Below are 23,582 nucleotides of genomic sequence, written 5' to 3'. Positions count from 1 at the left end.
GAGAATTGAAATTGAGAGCATATGTTATTAAGTTGAGGTCTATTGTACAGGTTGTAAGACTGTAAGCACTTACAGCAGTCATATAAATTCAGGGGTCGTAACTGTTATTTCTAAATTCTGTGATACTGAGGTGCTGTAGCTGAGCTTTCCCTGAAACTTCAAATGTCACACTTCAGATTTATGTGACATCTGTGATTCAGAATTATAGCTCTGAAACTATGAAGTCAGCAGTACCCATACAGCAACTGTTCAAAAGTTTGAAAAAGTGATCAATCTTTGACTAGAGATGTGAATGAGGCCAATCTGGATAGGACTAAGGTAAATCAGAAATCAAAATAAAGGATGATATGGATCATGCTTTAAAATGTTAACTTCCATGTGACACCAAAGGAAGAGGTGTTTATTTGGTGCTAAATATATACTTTGGGTAGAGCGTTATCTAATTAACTTGATGGTCAATTTATTTGACCATAATTGCATGTACTCTTGAATAAGGTGTGAGATCTTGATGATATGTCCAGGTTAGGGTGATGCCACAATAAATCCCAGAGTAATTTGGGCAGAGAATAAAAAAAGTATTTGAGGGCGGGCCGCGGTGGCTCAGCGGGCAAAGTGCTTGCCTGCTATGCCGGAGGACCTCGGTTCGATTCCCGGCCCCAGCCCATGTAACAAAAAACGGAGAAACAGAATACAATAAAACAAGAAAATGTTTAAAAATGTTTCCCTTTCTTCCTTCCTTCCTTCCTTCTATCCTTCCTTCCTTTTCTCTGTCTTTCCTTTAAAAAAAAAAAAAAAAAAAAAAAAAAAAAAAAGTATTTGAAAAGTCCCCTTGAGGGGCTGGGAAGAAAGGAGGAATATATTTAAACTCTCTCATCTGGGGAATTGTGATATTCTCACAAGCAGTGGGGACATGGGACAGAATTCCCAGGATTCACCAGGACCCAGAATCAAGGGATTGAGAAAGCTGTATCGACCAAAAGGAGAAGAGATAAGTGAGACAAAATAAAGTTTCAGTAGTTGAGAGATTGCAAGCAGAGCCAGGAGGTTATTCTTATGCATTACATAGATATCCCTTTCTAGTTTATGGTGTAATGAAGTGACTGGAGGGAAGTACCTGAAACTGTTCAACTGTATTCCAATAGCCGTGATTTGAAGAGAGTTGTGAAACTATATAGCTTTTACAATGTGACCATGTGATCGTGAAAACTTTGTGCTGGTGTTCCTTTTATCCAGGATATGGACAGATAGTAAAAAATCAAGAACAGTAAATGAATAAATAGTGGAGGAGAAAGTAAAAAAAAATGGAGCAAATGAAATGCTGGTGGTCAAGGAGAGGGATGGATATTGAGTATGGGTGTCATGAGTTTTTTCTTTTTTTCATTTCTTTTTCTGGACTGATGCAAATGCTCTGAAACTGATCATGGTGATAAGGTACACAGCTATGTGATGATATTGTGAGCCACAGAATTTGTACTTTGGATGGACTTTACTTGTGCAGAAATATCTCAGCAACCACAAAAAAAAGAACACATAGGGCTTGAAATGAATTATTAACCATCAAACACTAGGTTTTCCTTTCTGCAACTTATAATTCCTGTAAAATTCATAGATCAGATAGATCCTGAAGCTCAGATAGACCAGTCTCTCCAAGATTGTCAATTATTTTCTTTGCCATATCCTTTAGTGTGGGCACACCTTGTCAACATGAAGAAGTCAGAACAGGCACTGCCCAAAGATCCCTATAGATTGGGAGAATGATCAGGGGAGAAAGGAGTTAGAACAGAGAAAATGGGATTTAACAAGGCAGTATGGCTGCTGAATCACCACATTAATATCCCTTCTAACCTCCGATGTCTAGGAAGAGTTAGAAGGAAAAATTTGCGATGATGAAATGGTAGCCCATGACAGACCATGGAACTTTTTTGGTAACTATTTACTGCAGTATGCGTTGAAAATTATGGCTTTTTCAGTCTTTGTTTTGAATATACATTATATTTTACAATAAAAAGGGTTGGCATTTTTTTCTTTTTTCTTTTGAAGAAATATCTGAGACAGAGTACCAGGAAGATGATGGAATAGGTTAGGTGAAGTTCACCCCTGTTCCACAACCAGCTAGAGAAGGGATGAAGGGTGACTGTGATGGTAATTCCATGGTGAAAGTGACCTGGGAGGGTCTTCTACACCACAAGGGGAACCTAGTTGCAAAAGCTGAAGAATTTAGATGCAGAGAACCAGACACTGTCCAACTAATGCAAACAGCCTAGTGTACCCCTATCCAAATGGAGGCCCAGAGACTTCAGGAGTGCACAGACAAGGAGATAGGGAGTAGGAAGAAAGCCAAGTCACAGTCTTTGAATGTGCTTTGCTGATGCACAGTGCTCCTGCTCCACGACCTGGGACTCCTCCCACATCCCATGCATATGAACCCTGTCCCTCCTACTGCCCTCCTACTGTGCTCAAAGTGCTCCTTCCAGACCCCACCCTGCATGCCCCTGCCTCACACCCTACTCTACATGCATGCAAATGACTGCCCCAGCCTGACCCACCTCTCCTACATGAGCACAGTCTTGCCCCACCCCTCCCTAGACTCACATACCTGCACCCAGCCCCTCAACTCCCCCTCCTCCCTACCCATCTTCAGGAGGGTTCCAGGGCATCCAGGCTGCTGGAACTCACTTTCATACCTAGGACACAACTGCCCCCAGTTCATACAGTCACGCAGTACTGCCCTGCTCCCTCAGCTCTGCACAAGTGTAAATCAGTGTAAGGACCTCCCAGGTCCATGCATGTGGTCATGCACACCCCACCAATCACTCAGCTTTGGGAAAATGCTGACTTGTGCACCCAGGCCACACCTAACCCCAGCCCACTGACCCTGAGCTCTGCGCACTCACACACCAGAGCCCCCCATGAGATGCACATACCGGGGCTCTGCCCCCCGAACCATGCACACCAGGGCTTTTAGCCCAGGCCCATGCATGCCAGGGCTCCACACCCTCTAGAATCATGCACACAGGACCCCGACCCAAGACCCACACACTGTAGGATTCTGCACTCCAGACTGGTGCACATCAAGACCCTGCCAACTGATCCACACACACCAAGCACCAGCTCACACACCCATGCATGATAACCATCACACCTTCCTTGTCAGGTTCCCACAGATCCATTCACTGACCTCTTGATCCCTGCACCCCAACACACTACCTTGCACATGTGCACATCCTCTGGCAATAGTGCCTTGCTTCAACACCTGGCAGATGCCCACATGTGCATCTGTGCTACACAGCCCCAATCCTGCACACATATGGATGCTTGCCCCAATTATCCCCTGCACCTGTGTACCCAACATTACCTGTCTCTGACCCTCATCCTGCAACACCCACAATTTGTGCCCCATCCCTACACATGCACACATTCATATCCCAGGACCTGTGCACTCACACCCTTGCACAAGGACACAGACACAAACACATTGCCTTCTCTGTACCTCAACCTCTGTGCTACCTACCCAACATACTGATGACCATGACCCCCATGTCCTATGTGCCCAATCACATCCTACCTGCACACCAGTCCCTGTGCATCTGCTCAGCACCCCCATCTGCCTCCTGCCATGCTCTACCTCTGTTTTCACCACACTGCACCCTGCTCATGCTCCAAGTCTGGCCCAAGCTGCAACCTGCCACTCAGGCCTCAATTGCACTTCCACAAACTCACGTCCTGCACTCCTGGCTCACAGGCACTAGCTCAGTATCTCCAACCCATTCCTAAACCCACGTTGCAACCTGTCACTGCACTGCTATGCCCCTCACCCTCCTCACATCTATCCTACAAATACAACGCTTTAGATTACTGAAGGAAATAAATTTCCAAGGTGACTCTATCAAGACATTACATGCCTTGAAGACAATAGAAGACCACTAAGCACATCTCAAAACTGAGATGCAGACAGATAGAGCCCAGCCTAATGACCAAATTGAAATACCAGGGGAGATACAGACTTTGGGACAACTAATCAAAATATTCAATTAAGTTTACTAAAGAAACTCATGAAGAAGAGTTTGAAAGAACAAATAGAAAATAGCATATATCACAGAGATTAGAGATGCTGTAGATCAAATAAAAAATATGCTAGAAACACACAACAGCAGATTTGAAGAGGCAGAATAAAGAAAAAGAGAACTAGAAGACAGGACAACTGATTTTGAACACAGAAAAGAGAAAATGGCAAAAATGTTGGAAAACATTGAATTGTATCTCAGGGGAATGATGGACAAAACAAAGTGCACAATTATAAGAATCATTGGTTTCCCAGAAGAAGAAAAGAAGAGTGAAGGGCTAGGAAGTTTAATTGAGGATATAATGGATGAAGACTTCCCAACCCTCACAAAGGACATAAGTATGCAAATTAAAGAATCCCAGTGAACCTCAGATACAATAAATCCAAATAGGCCTTCCCCAAGACATATACTAATGAGCCTGTCAAATGTTAAAGAGAAGGAGAAAATCCTGAAAGCTGCAAGAGAAAAACAATTTACTACATATAAAGTAAACCACATAAGACTGAGGTCCGACTACTCAAATGACACTATGCAGATGAGAAGGCAGTGGTGTGATATACTTAAAATTCTGAAAGAGAAAGATTTATAGCCAAGAATACTGTATGCAGCCAAATTGGCCTTCAAAACTGAGGGAGAGATTAAATTTTCACAGACAAACAAATCCTGAAAGAATGTATCAACAAGAGGCCAGCCCTACAAGAAATACTAAAGGGAGTTCTGTCAGTTGGGAAAAAAAAAGACAGGAGAAGGAAGTTGGGAGGAAGGTACAAAATTGATGAGCACAAGTAAGGGTAACTGAAAGGATAAAAAGAGAAAGAGGGAAAGGAATATATTGATCTGACAAATAAAATACAAAGGATAAGATGGTGGATTGAAGGAAATGGAAATCAAAACCATAATAAGATTTCATCTCACACCCACCAGAAAGGCCATTATCAAAAAAAACAGAAAATGATAAGTGTTGGAGAGGATGTGTAGAAAGAGGCACACTTTTCCATTGTTGGTGGGAATGTAAAATGGTGCAACCACTGTGAAAAGCAACTTGGTGGTTCTTCAGGAACCTAAGTATAGAATTGCCACATGATCCAGCAATCCCATTGTTAGTTATCTATTCAGAGGACATGCAGGTAGGGGCACAAATGGACATTTGTACACCAATGCTTATAGCAGCATTATTTACAATTGCCAAAAGCTGGAAACAGCCAAAATGCCCATCAACAGAGGATTGGCTAAAAAAGCTGTGATATATACATATAATGGAATATTATGCAGCTATAAGGTAGAATAAAGTCAAGAGGCATGTAGAAACATAGGTGGATTTTGAAGACCTTATGCTGAGTGAAATTAGCCAGAAACAAAAGGACAAATACTGTATCGTCTCACTGCTGTGAGCTAACATTAATGAATGAACTTAGGGAACTTCATTTAAGAACACAGATTATCAGGAAATAGAAACAGGGTAAAGATTGTGGATTCAAGGAAATGCAAATCAAAACCATAATAAGCTTTCATTTAATGGGATACAGATTATGTAGTAGGAATGATTGTAAAAATTCAGAATTGAATTGCACAATACTACCTGATTGTAGCACAATAATATAGTTACACTTAATGAAGCTGTATGTGAGAACGATAGAGGGCAGAGGGCTGGGGGCACATATGAAAGCAGAAAGAAAGGTAGACGATAAAGACTGAGATGGTATGATCTAGGAATGCCTGGTGTGTACAATGATAGTGAATAAATATACAAATTAAAAAATGTTTTTGCATGAGGAAGAACAAAAGAAGTTGGTATCAGGGTGTTGAAAATAGATGGTCATTCATATTTTTATTGTTTATTTTCTTATTTGCTTTTATTTTATTTTTCAAACACACCACCATACAAACATGAACATTCTTACCATACGATCATTCAATTCTACATATATAATCCGCAATTCACAATATCATCACATAGTTGCATATTATTATCATGATCATTTCTTAGAACATTTGCCTCAATTCAGAAAATGAAATAAAAAGAAAACAGAAAAAAATTCATACATACCATACCCCTTACCCCTCCCTTTCATTGATCACCAACATTTCAATCTACTAAATTTATTTTAACATTTGTTCCCCCTATTAATTATTTCTTTTTAATCCATATGTTTTACTCATCTGTCTGTACCATACATAAAAGCAGCATCAGACATAGGTTTTCACAATCACACAGTCACATTGCAAAAGCTATATCAGTATACAATCATCCTCAAGAAACACGGCTACTGGGACACAGGTCTACATTTCCAGGCAGTTCCCTCCAGCCTCTCCATTACACCTTAATTAAAAAGGTGATATCTACATTATGCATAAGAATAATCTCCAGGATAACCTCTTGACTCTGTTTGGAATCTTTCAGCCATTGACACTTTATTTTGTCACATTTTGCTCTTCCCCATTTTGGTTGAGAAGGCTTTCTCAATCTCTTGATGCTGAGTCCCAGATCATCCTAGGGTTTTGTTACATTTTTCCAGGAAGGTCCACAGGTCTGGGAGTCATGTCCCATTTAGAGAGGGGCATGGCAGTGAGTTTGCTTGTTGTGCTGGCCGAGAGGGAGAGCAAAAAAAGAGGTTCTCTTGGGGGTGACGTTTAGGCCTAATTTTTAGGTAGGCTTAGCCTGTCCTTTGTGTGGTTAAGTTTCCTATGAACAAATCTCAAGATTGGGGGCTCAGTCTATTGCTTTGTTGTTCACACTGCTTGTGAGAATATCAAGAATTCTCCACATGGGGCAGTTGAATTCTCCCCCTTTCTCACCATTCCCCAAAGGGGACTTTGCAAATACTTTTTTATTTGCTGTTCAAATTACTGTGGGATTTATCAGGGCATCTGGACAAACCTAAAAACAACTCCTGCCCTACACAAAGTTCCATGTACTATGATGTTCAATTAAGCTGTCCACATGACTTATATTAGGAAATGCACTAGTTAAAATATAAATTTTGTACCAAATAAACCTTTTTTGCTTTATTCTCACACATAAGTTAAAGTTTTAATATATTACTTACCTTCTGTTTTCAACACCCGGCAGTATTGACATTCCTTTGTTCTTCCTCATGCAAAAACATTTTTAAATTTGTACATTTAGTCACTAACATTACACATTCTAGGCTCTCCTAGATTATACCATCTCACTTTTTATCATCTATCTTCCCTTCTGATTACATTTGTGCCCCCCAGGCCTCCTCCCTCTATCATTCTCACCTCCTCCATCTCAGCTTCATTCAATGTTCTAACATTATTGTATTACAGTTAGGTAGTATTGTGCTATCCATTTCTGAATTTTACAATCAGACATGTGGCACAATCTGCATCTCTTTAGCTCCAATTCCCCAGTATCTACCTTATTTCTATCTCCTGATAGTCTCTGTTACCAATTGAAGTTTTCCAAGTTCATTCACTAATGTTAATTCATATCAGTGAGACCATACAGTACTTGTCCTCTTGTTTCTGGCTAATCTCACTCAGTATAATGTCCTTAAGGTCCATCCATGTTGTTATATACTTCTTAACTTTATTCTGTTTTACACTGCAAAACACTCCATCATATGTATATATCACAGTTTGTTTAGCCACTTGTCTGTTGATGGATATTTAGGCTGTTTTAGTCTCTTGGCAATTGTAAATAATGCTGCTGTAAACACTGGTGTGCAAATGTCTGTTTGTGTCCTTGCCCCCATGTCCTCTGAGTAGATACCTAGCAATGGTATTGCCGGGTCAGCTTCCTAAGGAATCGCCAAACTGCCTTCCACAGCAGTTGTACCATTTGACATTCCCACCAGCTGTGAATAATTGTGCCTCTTTCTCGACTTCCTTTCCAGCACATGTCATTTTCTGTTCTAGTGATATTGGCCATTCTGGTGGGTGTGAGATGATAACTCATTGTGGTTTTGATTTGCATTTCCCTAATAGCTAGAGAAGTTGAGCATCTTTTCATGTGCCTTTCGGCCATTTGTATTTCCTCTTCTGAGAAGTCACAATTCAAGTCTTTTGTCCATTTTGTAATTGGGCTGTCTGTCTTTTCATTGTTGAGTTGAACAATCTCTTTATATATTCTGGGTACTAAACCTTTATCTAAAATATCATTTCCAAGTATTGTCTCCCATCACGTAGGCTGTTTTTTTTTTTCTTTCTTTCTTGACAAAAGTTCTCTGATGCACAAAAGGGCTTGATTTTAAGGAGTTCCCATGTATTTCCTTCTTTCCTCAATGCTCGTGCTTTGGGTGCAAGGACTAGGAAACTGCCTCCCATTATAAAATTTATAAGATATTTCCTTACATTTTCTTCTAACAGTTTTAGATCTAATGTTTAGGTCTTTGATCCATTTTGAGTTAATTTTTGTATAGGGTGTGAGATATGGATCCTGTCTCATTCTTTTGTATGTGGATATCTAGTTCTCTGGGCATCATTTATTGAAGAGACTGTTCTGTCCAAGTAGAGCTGGCTTGACTGCCTTATCAAAGATCAACTGTCCATAGATGAGAGGGCCTACATCTGAACACTCTATCTGATTTCATTGGTCAATACATCTATCTTTATGTCAGTACCATGCTGTTTTGACCACTGTAGCTTAGTAATATGCCTTAAAACCAGGTAGCATGAGACCTCTAACTTCATTTTTCTTTCCCAAAACACATTTAGCTATTTAGGGCACACTTCCCTTCTAGACAATTTTTTTTTTTTTTGCATGGGCAGGCACCAGGAATCAAACCTGGGTCTATGGCATGGCAGGTGAGAACCCTGCCTGCTGAACCACCATGGCCCGCCCCAGATAAATTTTAATGTTTTTTTTTTTTTATTTCTAAAGTAAGGTTTTGGGATTAGAACTGGTATTGCATTGAATCTGTGAATCATTTAGGTAGAATTGACATCTTAGGTATAATTAGTCAAAGCCATGAACACCGCATGCCCTTCCATTTATTAGGTCTTCAGTGATTACTTTTAACAAATTCTTGTAGTTTTCATTGTATAGGTCTTTCATCTCTTTAGTTAAATTTATTCCTAAATATTTAAGTCTTTTGGTTGCAATTGTAAATGGAATTTTTTCTTGATCTCCCCATCAGATTGTTTATTAATAATGTATGGAAACACTACAGATTTTTGAGTATTGATCTTGTAACCTGCCACTTTGCTATACTTATTTATTAGCTCTAGTAGTTTTGTTGTGGATGTATTGGGGTTTTCAAAATACAGTATCATATCATCTTCAAACAGTGAGAGTTTCCCTTCCTCCTTTCCAATTTTGATGTCTTGTATTTCTTTCTCTTGTCTAATTGCTCTGGCTAGATCTTCCAACACAATGTTGAATAACAATGGTGATAGTGGACATTTTTGTCTTGCTCCTGAACTTAGGAGGAAAGTTTTCAGTTTTTTCCCATTGAGAATGATGTTAGATGGGGGGTTTTCATATATTCCCTTTATCATGTTGAGGAAGTTCCCTTCTATTCTTGTGCTTTGAAGTGTTTTCAACAAGAAAGGATGTTGAATTTTGTCAAATGCCCTTTCTGCATCAATCAAGATGATCATGTGGTTTTTCTGCTTGATTTGTTGATACGGTGTATGTATTAGTTAGGGTTCTCTAGAGAAACAGAACCAACAGGGAACACTTGCAAATATAAAATTTATGAAAGTGTCTCACGTGACCGTAGGAACGCAGAGTCCAAAATCCACAGGGCAGGCTGCGAAGCCGATGACTCCAATGGATGGCCGGGACGAACTCCACAGGAGAGGCTCACCAGCCAAAGCAGGAATGCAACCTGTCTCCTCTGAGTCCTCCTTAAAAGGCTTCCCATGATTGGATTTAGCATCACTAATTGCAGAAGACACTCCCCTTTGGCTGATTACAAATGGAATCAGCTGTGGATGTAGCTGACGTGATCATGACCTAATCCTATGAAATGTCCTCATTGCAACAGACAGGCCAGCGCTTGCCCAATCAGATGAACAGGTACCACAACTTGGCCAAGTTGACACCTGTCCCTAACCATGACAGTGTATTATATTGATTGATTTTCTTTTGTTGAAACATCCTTGCATACCTGGGATGAATCCTATTGGTCATGGTGTATAATTCTTTTAATGTGCTGTTGGATTCGATTTGCAAGAATTTTGTTGAGGATTTTTGCATCTATATTCATTAGAGAGATTGGCCAGTAGTTTTCTTTTTTTTTGATTTTGGTATGAGGGTCAGGTTGGCTTCACTGAATGAGTTAGGTAGGTGACCCTCCTTTTCAATTTTTTTGGAGTATTTGCTCAGGATTGGTGCTAATTTTTTCTTGAATGTTTGGTGGAATTCACATGTAAAGCTATCTGGTCCTGGACTTTTTTTGGGGGGGTGGGGGGTGGGGGGGAGCTTCTCACTGAGTGATTTAATTTCTTTACTTTTGATTGGTTTGTTGAGGTCTTGTATTTCTTCTCGAGTCAATGTTGGCTGTTCATGCCTTTCTAGCAAGTTGTCCATTTCATCTACATTATGGAGTTTACTAGCATAAAGTTGTTTATGATATCCTCTCATCGCTTTTATTTCTGTGATGTCGGTGGTTATGTCTCCTCTTCCACTTCTGATTTTATTTATCTGCATCCTCTCTCTTCTTTTTGTCAATCTTGCTCAGGGTCCATCAATCTTATTGATTTTCTCACAGAACCAACTTCTGGTTGTGTCGATTTTCTCAATTGTTCACATGTTCTCAATTTCATTTATTTCTGCTCTAATCTTCATTATTTCTTTCCTTTTGCTTGCTTTGGGATTAGTTTGCTGTTCTTCCTCTTGTTCTTCCAAGTGGACTGTTAATTCCCCGAATTTTCTCTTTCTTCTGTTTTCATGTAAGCATCTAGGGCAATAAATTTCCCTTTTAGCACTGTCTTTGCTGCATCCCATAAATTTTGATATGTTGTGTTTTCATTTTCATTTGCCTTGAGATATTTACTGGTTTCTCTTGTAACTTCTTCCTTGACCCACTGGTTGTTTAGAGTGTGTCATTGAGCCTCCATATAGTTATGAATTTTCTGGCACTCAGCCTATTATTGACTCAACTTTGTTCCTTTAAGATGTGAGAAAGCGTTTTGTATGATTTCAATCTTTTTAAATTTATTGAGACTTTTTTGTGACCCAGTATATGGTCTATCTTTGAGAATGATCCATGAGCACTTGAGAAAAATGTGTATCCTGCTGCTGTGGGGTATAATGTTCTATAAATGTCTGTTAAGTCTTGCTCATTTATTGTATTATTCCAATTCTGAGTCTCTTTCTTGATCCTCTGTCTAGATATCCTGTTCATTGATGAGAGTGGGACTTGAAGTCTCCAACTATTATGGTAGATGTGTCTATTTCTCTTTTCAGTGTTTGCCTCATGTATTTTGGGGTATTCTGGTTTGGTGCATAAATATTTATGATTGTTATGTCTTCTTGTTGAATTGCATTCTACTTTGCTAGTGATGGAATGCGATAGATGAGAAACAGAATGACTTTTTTAAAAGGGGAACTTAATAAGTTGCAAGTTTACAGTTCTAAGGCCAAGAAAATGTTCCAGTTAAAGCAAATCTATTAAAATGTCCAATCTAAGGCATCCATGGAAAGATAGCTTAATTCAAGAAGGCCAATGAAGTTCAGGGTTTCTCTCTCAAGTGAGAAGGCACATGTGAACACAGTCAGGGTTTCTCTCTCCTCTGGAAAGGGATGTGGTGAGCACGACATCATCTGGTAGCTTTCTCTCCTGGCTTCCTTTTATATTGAACTACCTGAGAGGTGTTTTCCTTCATCATCTCCAGAGCGCTGGCTGGTGGACTTTCTGCTTCATGGTGCTGCAGCATTCTCTGCTCTCTCTGAATCTCCCACTTTCTCCAAAATATTTTCTCTTTTATAGGATTGTAATAAACTAATCAAGACCCACCCACATCTCCCCATAATCCAGTTTAACAACCACTCTTGATTGAGTCACATCTCCAGGGAGATGATCTGATTCAGATTTAAACATACAGTACTGCGTAGGGATTAGAAGAAATGACTACCCTGCAAAATGGGATTAGGATTATAACATGGCTTTTTTAGGGTACATCCATGATTTCAAACCAATACAAATTGCTTTGTTTATTAACACGCAGTGTCCTTCTTTGTCTCTTTTAAGTGTTTTACATTTGAAGTCTAATTTGTTGGGTATTAGCGTAGCTACTTCTGTTCTTTTTTGATCATTTTCTGAATGAAATATCTTTTTCCAACCTGTCACTTTTAACCTATATTTATCCTTGGGTCCAAGATGCATTTCCTATAGGCAGGATATAGATGGGACCTATTTTTTTAATCCATTCTGCCATTCTATGTCTTTTGATTGGGCAGTTTTTCCATCAACATTTAGTGTTATTACTGTATAGGCAGTGCTTTCTTCTACCATTTTGCCTTTTGGTTTTCATACGTTATATCTAATTTTCTTCTTTTTACCTTTACTGATATCATTTCTACACTCTTCTCCACACCTCTCTCTCCTGTCTCTTCCTACCTGTCTTTCATGCTCCCTTTAGTATTTCTTGCAGAGCCAGTCTCTTGGGCACAAATTCTCAGTCATTTTTCATTTGAAAATATTTTAATTTCTCCCTTATTTTTGAAGGCCAATTTTGTGGGATACAGAACTCTGGGTTGGCAGTTTTTCTTTTTTCGTAACTATCTTCTTGCTTCCACTTAGGTTTTCTGCTAAGAAATCTACGTATAGTGTTATTGGGATTCCCTTATATATGATGGGTTGCATTTCTCTTGCTGCTTTCAAGACTCCCTCTCTGCTCAACATCTGACATTCTGATTAGTAAGTGTCTTGGAGTACATCAATTTGGATCTATTCTGTTTGGGGTATGCTACACTTCTTAGGTCTGTAATTTTAAACTTTTCATAAGAGTTGGGAAAATTTCAATGATAATTTCCTCCATTCATTTTCTCCTCCTTTTCCCATCTCTTCTCCTCCTGGCACACACACAATATGTATAATCATGTGCTCATTCAATTCCCTGAGTCCCTGCACATATTTTTCCATTCTTTTCCCAATATTTTCTTTTGCTTGTCAGATTTCAGATGTCCCATCCTCCAGTTCACTAACCCTATCTTCTGCCTCTTGAAGTCTGACATTTAGACTTCCATTGTTTTTTCCATCTCTTCCACTTTTTCTGTCATTCCCATAAGTTATGTGATTTGTTTTTTCAGACTTTCAATTTCTTCTTCTTTTCATTCCTTGCTTTCTTTATATCTTCCCTCAATTCGTTGATTTGGTTTTTGATGTGATTTTCCATGCCAATTCAAACATTCTGAATTAATCGTTTCATCCCCTGTATCTCACTTGAGTGGTTGGTTTGTTCCTTTGGTCCATATCTTCAATTTTCCTAGTATGATTTGTTATTTTTTGCTGGCATCTAGGCATTTAGTTACCTTAATTAGTTTATTCTGGAGATTGTTTTCATTTTTTTTTTTTTAAGTAAGACTTTCTTGCTGGTTGACTTTGTTGTGTATCTGTTCTTTGATACTCAGTTCAACTTATTCTGGACCTCTAGCTTAGGTTTTATTTGACAGATCAGAAATTTTAAGTCCGTGTTTTCTTGTTCTTGCTTTGCCTGTACAATGCCTACCCCTCCCCACCACCCTTAGGAGTGTCTACTTAGATAGTATGGACCCAGTCAGATTTTCCCAGTCCAAACTGGCCTCCTGTCAGAAGGAAAGATTCACCTGCATCAGTTTTACCGGAGGGTGAGACCCAGCAGATTGGAAGACTTTCCCGTGAAGCCTCTAGTCTCTGTGTTTTTCCTATTCTGCCCATTATGTGGCACTTTTCTGCCTGTGGGCCCTACCAGTATAAGGTGATGTGATATCTTTATCTTCAGCAGACTCTCCCTGCTGGGGGCGTGGTTGAGATAGAGGAGAGGTTGTAGGCTGGCTTCAATCACTTTACTTTTCCAGACCCTGGTGTATGAATTCCTTGAGGGAGAGGATCCACATGTGCTGGGCCCCACCCCTCTCCCATGGAAGGCACAGTCTCCAGACAAACACTCAAACAAGCTTAATTCTGCCTATGCTTGGGGCATCTGGAGCCTGAGGAGACTTGCAGCTGTATCTAAAGAGTAGATAAGCTGTAGAAGCACAGCCACAAAAAAGAAAAAGAAAAATCCGTTTCAGAGCAGGACCCCAATTCCTTGGGTTTGCCTACGAACTTAAGTTGGTAAGCTGTTTTGTGTATCTTCAGGTCCTATGTGCCCCCCCTCCTTTCCTTTAGGGTCCAGACCCTTTCAAGGATTTTGTGCTATCCATTCCAAAAAATCTCTGCTTCTTTATTTCTTTTTTCTTTTTCCATCAACTCTGACCCCTCTGCGCCGGTAAGAAACCAGCAACCTCCGCTTTGGCTCAAGGTTCAGCTGAGCTGAGGACTTATTTTTAGCAGTCAGAATTTGCTAATTAATTACACAACTGGAGCTAGATTGTGCTCAGCCCCTGTTCCTGGTAAAGTCTTTCCTTTCCCCTCTGGGAAGCAGCCTGGGGGGAGGGGTGCCAGCCCCCATGGTTTGGGGAACTCCCAGTTCTGCATGGGCTTGCAGCCATTCCAGCTGGCCCTGACTGGAGTATGCTATGTGTCTGGTCACTGATGTGGCCCCAGCAGTTGTTCTGTACTTGTCCTGGCTATTTACTAGCTGCTCTGGAGGAGGAACTAAATTCTACATCACACTAAGCCCGATCTTGGCCTGATCCCTCATTCATATTTTAAAACTTCAATTTCTGCCTAAGACTCAAGGGAGAAATATTCATTTGATGCAAAATTTATATTTTGACTCATGCATTTCATAATTTAACTTCTATGTTCAGTTTAATTAAACACTGTAAGTACACAGAACCTTGAATAGTACATGGATTTCGCTGGTTTGTCCAGGTTAGTGTGATGTCCCAATACTAGGAGACATCCATATACCACTCTCCTTTACAGGTAGAAGGGGCAGACAGAGATAAGCAAGAAAACAGAAAACTTCAGTAATTGATAAATGAATTACATCCAATAGATGTATTTAGGTCGTTTCACTCCAAAAACACTAGGACACACATTCTTCTCTAGTTTTCAGGGAACATTCTCCAGGGTAGATCATATGCTGAGACAAAAAAACCGGTCTTTGTAAATTTAAAAACACGGAAATTACTCAAAGCATTTTCTCTGCTCACAGAGGAATAAAGCTAGAAATCAATAACCGCCAAAAAAAATAAACTTTCACAGATATGTGGATATTAAATAAAACACTATTGAACAACCAATCAGTCAAAAAAGAAATTGCTAGAAGAACTGGTAGGTATCTGGAGATGAATGAAAATGAGACTTCATATCAGAACTTCTGGGAGGCAGCAAAGGATGTGCCGAGGGGAAATTTATTGCCCTAAATGCCCATATTAAAAAAGAGGAAAGACTGAATAATCAAGGACTTAACTACTTACCTGTAGGAAGCCAGGAAAGAATAGCAAACTAACTCCAAAGCAAACAGTAGAAGGTGAATAAAAAAGACTAAGCAGAGTTAAATGAATGGGAATTTAAAAGAGCAATAGAGAGAATCAATAAAACCAAAATTTGGTCCATTGAGAAAATCAATTAAGTCAATGGGACACTAGCAAGTCAGACAAAAGAGAGAGAGAGAAAGGATGCAAATAAACAAAATAAAAATGAGAAGAGGGTCATACATGGACACTGAAGAAACAAAAAATAAGTCATAAAAGGATGAAATGAACAACTATACCCTGACAAACTAGACAACTTACATGAAATGTATAAATTCCTGGAGAACACAGGAACTAACTACACTGAGTCAAGAAGAAATAGATCTCAACAAGCCAATCACAAGTAAAGAGATTCAATCAGACTTCAAAATTTTTCTAACAAAGAAAAGCCCCGCGTCAGATAGCTTCACAGAGGAATTTTATCAAACATGCCAAAAAAAAAAAAAAAGAAAGAAAAAGCAACTAACACGAATCCTGCTCAAGCTTCCAAGACATTGAGGAAGAAAGAACATTATCTAACTCATTTTATGATGCTAACATCACTTTAATAACAAACATGGGTAAAGATGCTGTAAGAAAGCAAAACTACAGGCCAGCCTCCTTAATGAATATAGATGCAAAAATTCTCAACAAAATACTTGCAATTGAATCCAACAACACATTATAAGAATTATACAACACAAGTGGGGCTTATAGCAGGAATGCAAGGATGGTCCATCACAAGAAAATCAAGGATGTAATACAGCATATTAACAAAACAAAAGGGAAAGAAATCACATGACCATCTCAGCTGATGCTGAAAAAGCATTCCATAAAATTCAACATTCTTTTTTGATAAAAACACTTCAAAAGATAGAAATCAAAGGTAGCTTGCTCAGTGTGATAAACGACATTTATAAACACCCACAGCCAGCATCAGATTCAATGGAGGGAGACTGAAATCTTTCCCCAAAAGATCAGGAACGAGACAAGGATACCCTCTGTCACCATTATTATTCAACATTATTCTAGAAGTTCTAGCTAGAGCAATCAGCCTGGAAAAAGAAATAAAAGCCATCCTAAATGGAAAGGAAGAAGTAAAACTTTCACTATTTGCAGAGGACATGATACTAGGAAAATCGTGGGGAATCTACAACAAAATTATTTGAGCTAATAAACAAATTCAGCAATGTGGCAGGATATAAAATTAAAGTGCAAAAATAAGTAACATTTCCATACACAAGCAATGAAGAGTTGACTAAGGAAAAAATTCCATTCAAAACAGCAACTAAAATAATCAAATAGCAAGGAATGAACTTATCTAGGGATGTAAAGGACTTGTACACAAACAACTACATAGCATGCTAAAAGAAGATTGAAATAGGTGGGAAGGCATTCTCTGCACATGAATAGTTAGGTTAAATATAGTTAAGATGTCAATTCTACCCATATTGATTTACATATTCAATGTAGTAGCAATCAAAATTCCAACAATTTACTTTGAAGACTTGGAAAAGCTAGTTACCAAATTCATCTAGAAGGGAAACAGACCCTGAACAGCTAAATGCATACTAAAATAGAAGAATGAAGTGTAAGGATTAATACTTCTTGATTTTAAAACTCCTTATAAAGCCCCAGTGATCAAAACAACATGGTACTGGTCCAAAGATAAAATTACTGACCAACAGAATTGAATGTTAAATATAGTTAAGATGTCAATTCTGCCCAAATTTTTCTACAGATTCAACTCAGTAACAATCAAAATTTTCACAACCTACTTTGAAGACTTGGAAAAGTTAGTTATCAAATTCATACGGAAGGGAAAGAGATCTTGAATACCAAAACACATCCTAAAAAGAAGAATGAAGTGGGAGGATAAACACTTACTGACACTTATAAAACCACAGTGCTCAAATCAGCATGGTACTGGATGGTGCCACAGTGGCTCAGTGGCAGATTTCTCGTCTGCCACGCATGAGACCTGGGTTCGAATTCTGGTGTCTGCCCATGCAAACAAACAAACAAACAAACAAACCCAGCATAGCACTGTCACAAATTTAGAAGTATTGACTAATGCAATTGAATCAAGAGTGCAGATAGAGATCACTGAATCAATTGTCAACTGATCTTCAACAAGACCTCCAAATCCACTGAACTGGAACAAAACCATTTTTCAATAAATGGGCATGGGAAAACTGGATGTCAATAGGCAAAAGAATGAACAATGACCCTTACATTATATCCTATACACAAATTAACTGAGGGTGGGCCACAGTGGCTTAGCAGGCAGAGTTATTGCCTGCCATGCCGGGGACCTGACTTCAGTTCCTGGTGCCTGCCCAAGCAAAAAAAAATTAACTCAAAGTAGTCAAATACCTAAATATCAGGACCAGTACCACAAACCTCCTAGAAGAAAATGTAGGGAAACATCTTCAAGACCTAGTAATAGGGAATAGCTTTCTAAACTTTATATCCAAAGCACAAGCAAAAAAGAAAAGATAGATAAATGGTAACTCCTCAAAATTAAATGCTTTTTCACCTCAAAAAACTCAAAAAAAGAAAATATTCGGAAACTACACATCAGATAAAGGTTTGATATTCTGGGTGCATAAAGAAATCAAACAACTCAATGACAAAAGAACAAACAACCCAATTATAAAGTGAGCTAAAGATATGAATAGGCATTTTTCTGAAGAGCAAATACAGATGGCTACGAAGCACATAAAGAGATGCTCATTCGCATTAGCTATAAGGAAAATGCAGATGAAGACTACAATGAGATGTCACCCCACACCTATAAGAATGGCTGCTATTAAATAACAGGAAACTACAAATGATGGAGAAGAGATGGAGAAATTGGGACACTTATGCGCCGCTCGTGGGAATGTATAATGGTGCAGCCACTATGGAAGATAGTTTGGCAGTTCCATAGGAAACTAAATATCGAGTTGCCCAATGACCTAGCAATACCACTACTTGTTATATACTCAGAAGTGTTGAAAGCAGTGACACACACAGACCATTGCACACCAACATTCATAGCATTATTCATAACTGCCAAAAATTGGGAACCAGTGCCCATCAACAGATGAGTGGATTAACAAAACATAGTGTATATATATATATCATATAAACGTGTGTGTATATATATATACATATCTATGTGTGTGTATATATTTGTATGTGTATATATATATATACACACACACACACACACACACACACACACACACACACAAAATGGAATATTATGCAGCAGTAAGGCAAAATGATACCCTGAAGCACACAACAAGATGGATAAGCCTTGAGGACATAATGCTGAGTGAAATAAGTCAGACACAAAAGGAAAGAGAATGTATGACTCCACTTTTATGACCATGGTAAAGGTAAAATCAGAGGCTTATAAAATATAGGGGACTTAGTGGTACATAGAAGTTAGAAATGGGTGTGCAGTTAGCTAATGTGGTTGAACTACATTGTAAGGGAATAGTCAGAAGTTAAGGTGTTCGATAGTGAGTCTATCATTTATATTATACTGAAAATGAGTAAGATTGAAAGGGGTTGTATAGACCTATGTATCTCACTGATTAACATTAGGAATATAAATTAGTCCTTGCAAGAACTACTTCAAAGGTATGAATCTTGTACAAAGAGTGTAGAAGTTTGGGATATAGAAGGTGCTATTGCATGCTGTGGGCTAAGTTTAACAAGAAAACCACAGCAACAGCAGAATTAAATAATGGAGGGAGGGACAACAGTTAAGAGAGGTTTAGATTTCCTATTTGGTGAGGGTGTGTTTATTGGCTATCTTTCTCTTGGGAACAATGAAATTATGTAAGATTGAGAGTGTGATGACTGTGAACTTTGCGCATTTTACATGATGCCTAATGAATGCAGGTGGCTGAATGAGGCACTGACAGAGAAATAGATTGTCAAATGCTGGTTTACATATATGATCAAATATTGTGCTGCTACAAAAAGAAATGAAGTTATGAGGCATGCAACAATGTGAATGAACCTGTGGGACATTTGGTAAGCAAAATAAGCCAGAAATGAAAGAATAATTATTATATGGTCTCCTTCACAAAATGTTTATAAGAAAACAGGGGCCTAGATTGTAAGCTTTTATAGCAGACACATTTAGTCCAGAATGATAATTATTATTTCTGGATTTTGACAGGTTGATTTAATCCAAAATGATAATTATTATTCCTGGAATTTGACAGGCTGTATTATATATCTATAAGCTGGTATTTAGAGGTAATAATTAAGCTGGTCAGGTTGGGATTAAGGTAATTCAGAATACAGGGGTTAGGAAGACGTTGTCTCTATTTTAGATCTGCATCTACTCTTTGAGACCAAAGGAAGAAAGATTTATTTTGTCTGGGAAGAAAGATTTATTTTGTCTGGAACCGAAATTTCTGTAGCATATAATCCAACTCAACCTGTCTGGATAGTTCATTTGAACAACTGAAACACAGGGAGTCCAGAAAAAAAAATGCATGCCTTAAATCCTGTGTAGCTTAATGTAACGCGTGGATACATCATAGAATATATTATGCAGATAACCAAAAAGTATTGGCAATGTCCATTGAGGGATGGGAGAGAAAATATGGAACTATTAGACTTTACAGTCAGGGAATCCTGTGATACTGTGTCAAACATCAGGGACACCTAAATCCATATGCCAGGCCCTTGATCTTGAGCCTTGCTAATGTGAAACTTACGTATGTAGCACAGAAGCTTAGCCTACTTACAGATATGCCTAAGAGTAATCCCCAGGGGACCTCTCTTGTTGCTCAGATGTGGTTTCTCTCTCTCTAAGCCCAACTATGCAAGTGAAATCATTACTCTCCCCCTATGTGGGGCATGACATCCAGGGGTGAAAGTCTCCCTGGCAGGGTGGGAGATGACTCCCAGGGATGAGTTCAGCCCTAGCACTATGGGATCAACGATGCCTTCCTGACCAAAACATGAAAAGAAGTATAACAAATAAAATATCAGTAGCCGAGAGAGTTCAAATAGAGTTGAGAAGCAACTCTGGAGGTTACTGTCATGCAAGTTTCAGTTAAGCATTGCTGCTCATCATAACTCGCCAAATCCCAACCAAAACCATTTCAGCCAATCCGAAAGAACACCGAGGGTGTTATATATGATTCTACAAAGGTTCCATACACTAGGATAACTTTTCTGAAAGTTACAACCTCCAGATGGGTCCCTGGACCAGATATGTCCAGGGTCCAGCCTCTCCAGAACATCAACTTGTTCCATCCCACTATCCCATATTATTGACAGTGCTTTCCAACATGAAAAACTTAGATCGGGCATATCCTAGATATCCCGAAAGAGTGGGAGAAAGATCAAAGGTGATGGTGAATTTATACAAAGAAGGTCTGTTTTAACAAATGAATATGAGTGCTGAATCATTATAGTGTTGTTTCTTTTCTTTCGTGCCCTAGAGGCGCTAGAGGTAAAAAACCTGAAATGGTGAATTGTGACCCAAATCAACTCTGCAATCTGTTCTACAACTAATTGTTGGGATGTGCTTTGAAATTTACTGCTTTTTTGTGTGTTATTTTTCACACACACACACACAAAAAAAAAGAGAAAAAAATATATTTCTTCTATCCAGCAGTGTTCTGGAGGACAGAGAGGAAAAAATCTGAAATAGTGGAATGGTAATCCATAACAAACCCTGAAATCTGTTCTGTATCTACCTGTTGAGGTGTACTCTGAAAATCATTCCTTTTTCTTTGTTTTCCTTGGATATATGTTATATTTAACAATAAAAAGCGTGTTGTTTTTTTTTTTTTTAAAGATATCCACCCAACTTATTTCTAAATTTTCCTTTGCTCACAAGCTCTGGGAAATGGTTGGAAAAGTGCCCATTGGAAAACTTTTCCATTGAGAAATCTGTGAACAAACACCTTATCACAACAGAGTGTGATTTACATCCAGTGAGAGAAGAAGTGAAAATACATTTTCAAGTTTAGTTTTGTCCTTCACCTTGCAGCTTAGCTTTCTGACTTTTCAGATTTCCTCCTGTCCATGTATGGGTTTGACCAAACAGTGTTATGCACACGATCCAGCTGGGGAAGAATTTTCAGTCAGAAAACAGTATTCTGTACTGCTCCATTCTGGGGATCAGGAGTGGATGCACATTTCTTCGGGGAAGCAAAGAAAATCAATGATCATTAAAAAGCAAATAAACAAACAAAACATGAGAAAAGTGAATGTGGGAGATGAGGGCAGGGTTGAGGAACGAACACAAATTACTAGGTGTCAGCAGCTGTCTGAGAGTTGTTTCTGGACTATAGACCTGAAATCAGCAAAGAGCCTGAGAAATGGGGGAGGGAGGCCTAGAAAAGCCCCTACCGGCCACGGGTAGGAGAACGTAGTACTCCTACAGTGTCAACAGCATGAATTGCAGGGTCTACATTTTATTCCAACCTGCTGGCACACTGCCTGTGGTCCTATACCGGCAGGAAACGGGCGATTTTCTTTCTTTCTTTCTTTTTTCAACTGAGATATGAATTCGTTATGTGCAGGTCACGTTTTTAAAGTGGGCTTTAGAATAAAGTTGTAGATGCGTCACCAGAACGTAACTAGAGGCACAAATGGTCTTTTTAAAACGGAGACACACTTTACATAGAATAATTCAGCCTTTGAAGCTTCGGATTTTAGTTCCCTCACACAGCTGTGAACCGTCAGCAGTAATCCTGCAAAAGGAATGGTTCTAAAAAGCTGAGACATAATTCAGATAACCATAAAATCCACCATTTTTAAGAGTAGCATCACCACTATAATTCCCAAGGAATGATTTGTTTTTACACTAAAGCGTGGTTTTGCCGTCATTGCAGAGCACCCTTACGACGGGCCATATTCGGCCATTTCGCCCAGTCGACTGTGCGAAATAAAGGTCATAGTCTGATTTTTTTAAGACCTTCACTGAGTATGTCGAGTATTGGGGAAAGACGGGGCTGAATGAGTAGACGGCGTTCAGTGAGGTCTGTAGATCCGAAGGGAGAATTAAAAACAAAGCCGGGCGGCATAACTGCCACTTGTGAATTAACAGGGAAATACCGGTAAAGGTGACAATTGTAGCTCGGTGCTTCGATCTCCAGCAACGAAGAAAAAGGAACTTTCACCTCCCACAAATTCAAAGCACGCAACCGAAAGCGTCGCTCGCTTGCCGTCTGCTGCCGCACACGAGAGCCCGTAGCACCCGAAAGAGAGAGATTCTCTTCCTTCCCACCGTCCCACGATGGTAAGGGGCCTATTTTCCAGCTCCGGGTCTCACCTCCTCCATCCTTCGAGCAGCCGCGCACCTCCTTCCTGCTCCTTGAGTTTTCTGGCGTCCGTGCGGGATGGAGGGAATGCTTCTTGTGCAGCTCAGAGAAACCGGATGTGGAGAGCCGAGGTCTGGGAACAGTGCGGCCGGGTTAGAGCTGGCGCGGGTTTTTCCCTGTATAACGCGCTGCCCTTGGCGCAGGAGCCTGCTGAGCACCTCGCCTCCTGGTACCGGCCTGCACTCGTATTAGTTGTTTTCGAACGGTTTAAGGAATTTAGGTGGCTAGGACAGTTACCGAGGACGCTGAGGAGTCGCAGAGGTTTAGAGGGATTTGTGACTTCTGCGGGGTCTCCCTTCTGCTGGGTCCGGCAGGAGTTAATATTTTCCCAAAATGGGCTCGAGAGGAAACACATTGAAGAATTCTTTCTCCTCAGAATCAGGCATTAACTCTTGCAGTTCGTACCAGCTGTCGGGTACAGTGGTTCCTAGTGTCAGTGGAGTAAAATTCACGTGAAAGTCTTTGCTGTCTTTTCCAGGCTCGGGCCCTAAGAGGGACTTGGAGCACGTTGCAGCACTGAAGCACTGGATGCTCGACAAACTAACAGGTGTTTTTGTGAGTATGATTTTTTTTGTTCTGTGCTCTTAAGTGAATGCTGCTACCTACTGTTTCGTACTAAATTCCTTAAACTCTGAAAACAATGTGAGCGCA

At 39.5% G+C, this 23,582-nt stretch overlaps 1 protein-coding gene across 1 annotated transcript in view; it reads left to right on the top strand.

Moving 5' to 3' along the window:
- LOC143672582 (protein WWC3-like) overlaps positions 1-23,582 on the top strand; it is a 221,219-nt gene extending 197,637 nt beyond the window's left edge. The window contains exon 5 of the transcript XR_013169904.1: positions 23,410-23,582. The gene's annotated coding sequence lies outside the window, so the exon portion shown is untranslated. The remainder of the gene's footprint in view (positions 1-23,409) is intronic.

This window comes from Tamandua tetradactyla, chromosome Y, assembly GCF_023851605.1.
Source record: "Tamandua tetradactyla isolate mTamTet1 chromosome Y, mTamTet1.pri, whole genome shotgun sequence".
Classification (NCBI taxonomy): Eukaryota; Metazoa; Chordata; class Mammalia; order Pilosa; family Myrmecophagidae; genus Tamandua; species Tamandua tetradactyla.
This window is presented reverse-complemented; position numbering and strand designations above follow the sequence as displayed.